The sequence below is a fragment of the Balearica regulorum genome, chromosome 1 (genome assembly GCF_011004875.1).
Source record: "Balearica regulorum gibbericeps isolate bBalReg1 chromosome 1, bBalReg1.pri, whole genome shotgun sequence".
In the NCBI taxonomy this organism is placed as follows: Eukaryota; Metazoa; Chordata; class Aves; order Gruiformes; family Gruidae; genus Balearica; species Balearica regulorum.
In genome coordinates, this window is record NC_046184.1 from 52,388,925 (window position 1) to 52,396,168 (window position 7,244).

Genomic DNA, 7,244 nt, shown 5'->3' on the forward strand with positions numbered 1-7,244 from the left:
GTTAATTCTTCATCTAACAAGCTACTAAATTAAATGTAGTTTCCCATCTAACGCCACTGTGATGCAAACTTACAACCACGTTACTGCTGACCAAGTCAGTTTCAAGCTATACGTCAGGATGCGTCCTTCTACCTTTTACTCTCAAATCTCCAAGTAATTGGTTTCCATTTCTCTTGTTCCCTTTTTAGGGGGGTAAGAAGCAGGTGCTCGAGTCCCTTCACCCCGAGGACTGCTGACTCTGGGGCTTCTCAGGTTCCTGTAAAAGGAAACTGTCTGCATGGACGAGATGCAAAAATACAGACATCCGAGCTGCTGCTTTGCTCCTCACCGCCTCGAGTCGGGCAGTTCCCTCGCACTGCAATTTTCACGGATCCGTGCACGCAGGTCCGCCGATCGCTCCGCTGTGGGGCAGGAGGGAGGATAAAACCTCTCCTTCCCCACGCCAGCGCACAAGGTTCGAAGAATCCAGACAAACAAGAGCCATGTGGAAGCCTTTCTCCACCCTCTCCCCACCGCCTCCCCGTGCTGGACAAGCTGTAGGACACCAGCAGCGACCGCCACAGCCCCTTCCTTTCGCCGGGTCTACGGCACGCAATGCACGGCGTTAGGCTTCTGCTCCCAGCCGCAGCCTTCCCGGGGCCAGGGGAAGGGAGGGAAGAAGGGAGAGGGGGGCAGCGGTGCCCCCGGCAGCTCTTGGGCAGCGGAACACCCCCCCCCCCCCTTCACCGGGGAGCGGCTGTGCGGCCGCCGGGGCGCCCCGCGGCTCCTCGTTAGTATAGTGGTGAGTATCCCCGCCTGTCACGCGGGAGACCGGGGTTCGATTCCCCGACGGGGAGAAGTGCGTTCGCGCGCGCTTTTTTTGTTTCCCCGCCTTTGTCAGCACGAGCAACTCTGGGGCCCGGCCGTTGGCCCCCAGGAGGCAAAAAGCGCCCGAGGCGCTTTTTGCCTCCTGGGGGCCAACGGCCGGGCGCTTTTTGCCTCCGGTGGGCCTGGAGAAAAAAAAATTATGTTTAGCCTCCCCGTCGGGGAATCGAACCCCGGTCTCCCGCGTGACAGGCGGGGATACTCACCACTATACTAACGAGGAGTTGCCGTCACAATGCTTTTCGCGCGGCTGCCTTTATGCGCAAACACCCCCACACCTCTGCATGTCGGCGGGCAATGGAAGGGTTTTGGCAGAGGGGCAGGGGGGAGCGATCGCTGGGCAGCGGTAACCGGGACCCTCGACCCTACTCGGGGGAGGCGAGCTCGGCAGCAGCGGGGGAGCGGGAGGCCCTTAATGCTGGGGGCCGGTAGTGGGGGGGGAGTTAACGTACTTGCGCGGGAAGGCGGGAAACGAGAGTGGCGGCGGAGAGGGGCCGGCGCGGCGGGCTGCGGTTACCCCAGCGGGTGAGAAGGGCCCTGTCCCGCAGCGGGAGCCGCGGCGCTCCCGGCGCTGTCCCTCCGCGGCGGGGGGCGGTGCGGCCGGCGGGCTTTGCCGGGCGAGTTCTAACACTCCGCTTGGGGCTGCCCAGCAGGACCTCGTGGCGCAACGGTAGCGCGTCTGACTCCAGATCAGAAGGCTGCGTGTTCGAATCACGTCGGGGTCAGTTGTTTTCTTTTCTTTTTCTCAGCCGTCCTTTACTGATCCTATCTGGGAAGAAACGGAAGGGCATGAATTCTTTTTTTTTTTTTTTTTTTTTTTTCCCTTCCCCTAAAGCTTAGGGGCTTCTCTTCTTGCTTGAGCCTGAGAGGAAAAGCAGAAGTTTAAAACGGGCCCCATCTGAACAGTGGCACCATCGAGGCAGCCTGGGTTGAGAAATGCAAGAAACAGGTGTTTGGAAAGCATCTGCCTGTCCGATTTCAACAGCAGCAGTTTTAGGGAAATGCTGGGGTGAAAGAGTGCAAGGAGAGGAAAGGAAAACGAGGACACAGCTTTCCGTCCCGCCGGCGGCACCAGCAGTGCCTGCAGCGCAGGCGGCGGCGGGAGGGCAGAGGGGCCTGGGCCCCGGTGCTGGAGTGGGAAACAAGCGTGTGCGGAGCTCAACAGAGTCATGGCATGGGGTTACTGCTCTGTCAGTGCACTCCTAAAGACATTTTTTGGGGTGCAATAGAAATCTGTTTGTTTATGGTGATTGTTTATCCAGGAGTTTCTCGTATCACGCTTAAACACAAAAGGTGAGAACGTGTCCAAGATCTACTTTTTAAGTTTTACAAAGACAACCACTGTGTGGAAATAATGAGGAAAAGTTGGAAAGATGCATAGAAAGAGTAGCTTTAAATTTTAAATGGGACAGAGGCCCGAAGCACATGGCAAGCGGTCCAGGCCGAGTCAAGAGCTGGGACAGATGTTGCGTTAAGAACCCAGAACAAACCCTGATGGGGAGGGAGAGGGGAGCGGGGTGCCAGGGGCGGCGCTTCAGAGGCGATGGGCTTCGGTTGTGCAATAGAATAATGTTCTCGAGAGTAGCCATTTCCACACACTGAGGTGCCAGAGGCAGAAAGGCGCAGAAAGGCACAGAAAGTACTTCATTTTGATCTTGATAGGAGATAGCGAGTCCAAGAAGTAACACTTTAGTGATTTGGGTGAACTGGAAAGTTTAACACTTAATAAAAATTAATTAGGAGGGAAACAGAATAGTTTGTCAAGGGCCTGAATTTGAGGGACAGAGAAAAACTTGCCAGAGATAAGGTTCTGAGTTTGTAAGATTAGTGTTGTAAACCATGGCAGAAAATGAAGAGAATAGAGAAGTCTTAGAATCAGCAGAGTTATCAAAATGTGTGGGGGGTTTTAAGATAAACACTTTTGGTTTTACAGGCTAATATTTGTTCCACATACCCTTAAAACCTTCCAAATACAGAAATTCTGCGTCCGTCTTAAGTGCTCTGTTCCAAAGCTTTGCTATCCTTACTGTTGTGAAGCAACTACCTGTGGTTTAACCCTGATGTCTCTTTTGCTGTAACTTAAATCCAGCCCTCATGCTACTGTACTGGAGAAGAGTTTATTCCCTTCCTTTCTATAGCTACTTCTTACATATTTGAAATTTGTTATGCCTCTCCATAGCTGTTCTAGAGTAATAGACCGTGTTTGCTGGGCCTCTGATTATTTGTATCGCTTGCCTTTGGAGTCTTTACAAATGAGTTGCGTTTTTAAATGCCCAGAACTGGTCACAGTATTTCAGCTGACTTAGATTTTACCAGGTCTGAATAGAAGGACTGCCTCACGTGCCATGCTGACTGGACTTCCATTTATGTGGTTAGTCTTTTTTTTGGTTTGATGCATCATCTGTTAGATGGATGTATTTTTTTAATTGGATGCATAATCTGTTGGATGTTTCCCTGGTCCCACAAAATATGTCTCTGCTTTACAATCCGTCAGAGAGCTGGACGAAGAAGTGGTGGCAATCTGTTTGCGTTCCTGTACTGCTGCCAAAGCAGGTGCGCTGCTCTAAGCATTCCACATCATTGCCAGACAATATCTCTGGCTTGCATTCAGGGCTTCATCTAATGGCAAAACAGAAGATCTATTAATAGGAGTTGAAGTTTTCAGGGTGTGGTTTTACTCTGTACTTAACGTAATGTGAGTGCAGGTTGTTGTCACAAAATGGTCGGTCTCACTCTGCCCTGTCCGTCCCTGCCCGCGTGTTTCACCCGTTCCACTTGGATCACGTTTTGCAATTGTGCAGCAGCAGCTGCTGGCTCAGCATGCGGATCTGGCGGCGCAACTGCTAGCTCCAGCACAAGGAAAGCATCAGGAGCGCATGGCCTGGGACAGGATAGAAAGCAGGATCATCCCTTTCAGCAACGACCACATCTGCCAATGGTCAGTTGTCCTTTAGAGGGAGAGCCTACTTCCCTAAAGACAGTCTAGTGATGTTTCAAAACTAACGAAATAATTAAATGCGCCTTAGCTATGTGCAGACTCTCCCTCTCAATTTCCTCTTGGCAAAATGGGGATAATAATTCTCTTTAATCTCACAGCTGTTTTGTCAAATTGACTCCATTAATTCCGAGGCACTCAAGTACACTGGTGGGTACTTGTCTCTCACCAGCATTTCTACAGTACATGTGCTTCTGTGCTTTTGTCCCTTTCTAACTTCCAAATACTGCATTTTGTAACCTGACTGATCTCTTAACACCGGTGTTTTTTCCTATTAAATCGTTACTAGCTAAATATAGACAATAACTTAAATCCGTCTAAGGTTTAAAAATCTTGGAGCCAAAGTAATAGCTTACGTATGGTAAATGTAGTTTCTGCACTATCTCTTTCTGTATATGATAAAAATAGGTAAGCAAATAATTCTTGTTTGGAAATGATTCAGTGTGGGAAACTCCCCTGTAAATTGCTATTTCATTTCTGTCAGTGTACTTAAGTAGGAGCAGATATTTCTGTTTTCAGTCCTCGTCAATACAGGACTTTGTCTATCACAGTGTCAGCAGTAAGAAGCTTTCAAACAGTTACACTCTTTGGTTGTACACCTTTCTTTCCCTGCCTGGGGACAGTTGTACAGACCACCCACGGCGCTGGGCGACGCTATGTTCACAGCAGGGGCAACCACCCATCTGCTTACCACGTCAGGCGACACAGGTAGAGCAGTGTTCCCCAGTGGGTGCCAGCAAGAGTGCAGTTGCCTGGACCGTCCCCCTGGCAAAACTACATCCACTGGCAAACTTGGCAGGAGATGTAATTTCTTCTATGAGAGAATTGCTCTAGAAGCAATATGTTCCATTATAGCAAAGCACACTTTATTCTTAACTGCTTTCTACTTGGATTATGCTTAAAAAAAAAAGACATTTCTGATGAAAAAGGTAGAGTTATTAAAAAGCCACCTAATTTTTCTAAATTAATCAAGAATGTGGAGAAGAAATGAGTGATTCTAGAAAGTATAGTTACACTGTGCCATAATGATTAGACAACTGCTTATTTTATTTATAGCAATGCTTTCTAGTTTCTATTGCTTTTCTCAGAGGGAGTATTATTTTCATTGTGAAACTCACTGTGCACCAAGACTGAATTAATACTTCATATAGTTTTTTTTACATTTACTTTATCTAAGAAGATTTCCATATCAGATCAGTCTAAGAAAAGGACATGTCTGTAACACTTCCTTAAATGCCTTTGCCATAAAAGGATTTATAGCCTTCACAATTTTATTATGAGGCAAATTTTACATGTGAATGCAAATTATACACCCATACTTCATTGTGGATTAAATGTTATCCAAACCCTCTGCTGAATTTAAGATACTTTTTTTTAACACACAGATATAGAAAATTCATTTTTTCCAGTGTAGTGCATCATAAACTACCTGTCTCATTTTTATGGATGGCATTGGAGGTTAGGAATCATAAACCTGGGGAAACTCAGAGCTAGAAACCTGAGATAGTTTAGAAGGCATTCAGTGTTTTCATGTCAAAAAAGACTGTATGACTGAAAATCTCTTTCTCACACTCAGGAAAACTAACAAATTCCAGACATTTGGGAGGCTCCTACAAAGGAAGGATTTTTGGCTTCTACTTTCAGCATATTTCACATTTTTAGGCAAGCTTACAGCAGTTGTTCAAACACTGAAAATGGCCATAGTATCACACCCTTTGCACTTTTTTTCTTTCATCACCGTTTATACTGACAAGAGGTAAAATATGACTACCTGTTTCTCAGGTAGAGGGCAGGTATTCTGGTCTTTGGAAACCAGAACTTGCTTAGGCATAAACATTTAAGTACCGGAATGCTTCACAGAAGGCATGGCAAAACAACAGTTTTGTACTCCAACCTTTAAGACACAAATTGCCTAATAAGCATATGGACCCCTTGTGGGTTTTTCCCCCCCTGTAAATCATTAGAAAGATCTTTTGAGCTCATTCGTAATGAACTTGTTCCCTTATCCCCTTTGACTGCTGCCTCATGCTACAAAATGCAAGCTTTCTTTCCCTCAAACAAAATAAACACTAAAGGTGCAAAACCTCAGCTGTATTAAGGTCTAGTTGTGGTGATGGTTGCAGGTTCCAGTGTTAATCATAACGTATGTGCACATTTGGGCTCGCTGTCATATTACTTCCCCTGTCTTTACCTTGCTTGGAGAATGCCTGTTGTTCCCAAGGAGTGGTAATGAAAAGTGTAGAGCTGGGAATAAAGGACAGTTTTGTGCCAAAGATTTTTTTAATGGACTTGGCTTCCCAGAGAAGTCTACTGCTCTGAAATAGGGTGACACTAAAGTGTTATACAATGCTTTTTTAGCTGTTGTCACTTCAGAAGCAGCTAAAGGTAAGCAAATAAAAGAGCCCAGTGTCCATGAGAGGGAGTTATATCAGTGTAACTATGTAACAGAGAAAATAATTCAGGAAAGATAATACGTATTTCTATAGTGGGGGAAATAACTCTGAAAACATAAATGGACTGTAAATATGAACTGTAAGTAATGTTAATTGGACGCTGTGGTTCCACAGTCACTATATTGCATTTTGAACAAGTAGCCAAAACATATGATGCCGAGTTTCTGCTGTCTTTATGCTTCTGTGCCATTTTTGCCTGACAGCAAAACCACAAAATATACAGATCAAAGATAAAGCCAGTTAACCCACCCGTTTGTTATGACCAAAGCTGACCAGGGAATATAACTTTGTAGTGATTTACTACTTCATAGCATATTGCTGTTGCCTTTTTTTATGCTATGCTTAATACATTAAAAACGGACTTACCATCAATGTACTTAAATTGAAAGGTATAAACTGGCTTCAAGCTCAACAGTTTTCATTCCTTCCACTTCTAAGGGTCCCTCACAAGAAAAGTGAGCATCAACTGTATTGCATATTCTGAACAGGACAATGAGTTGCAAATGGCAGCTGCACTCCTCTAAGCAGCAGTGCCAGAAAACAAGCTTCAGGCATGAAGTACAGTGCCATTACTGTCCGCGGGGATGTTAGATGGTGTCTGCACCAATTTTTTTGCACTATTAACTTTGGTTAAAATTTCCCAGACCCAGTTCCCCCTTACACTGCTTTTAAACATTTTAGACTTGATATGAATTGAGGTTGTTAGGTTTTATGTTAGTATGATAGCTGAAGAAACTCTCTGCTGCTGCTGTTCTGTGTCAGTCTGCAAGTGGTTTCATATCTGAACAAGATGTAAATTCTTAAAGGTGGGGGAAAGATCTATTTTTCAAGTCACCTAGAGGCTTTTCAAGGTGAAACATACTATCTACACTTTAAATTATTACTATCAAATTTGGGGAGGAATTAAATTTCCACTAAGCACTTCCAAAACA

The 7,244-nt window shown here is 45.7% G+C and overlaps 3 non-coding genes across 3 annotated transcripts; 2 read left to right on the forward strand and 1 right to left on the reverse strand.

The window, feature by feature from the left end:
- The first annotated feature begins 764 nt into the window (after window positions 1–764).
- Window positions 765–836, forward strand: TRNAD-GUC (transfer RNA aspartic acid (anticodon GUC)). Its single transcript has one exon. It is a non-coding gene; the product is annotated as a tRNA-Asp (tRNA).
- A 179-nt stretch (window positions 837–1,015) lies between these two features.
- Window positions 1,016–1,087, reverse strand: TRNAD-GUC (transfer RNA aspartic acid (anticodon GUC)). The gene has a single exon. It is a non-coding gene; the product is annotated as a tRNA-Asp (tRNA).
- A 430-nt stretch (window positions 1,088–1,517) lies between these two features.
- TRNAW-CCA (transfer RNA tryptophan (anticodon CCA)) lies at window positions 1,518–1,589 on the forward strand. Its single transcript has one exon. It is a non-coding gene; the product is annotated as a tRNA-Trp (tRNA).
- The last annotated feature ends 5,655 nt before the right edge of the window (window positions 1,590–7,244 follow it).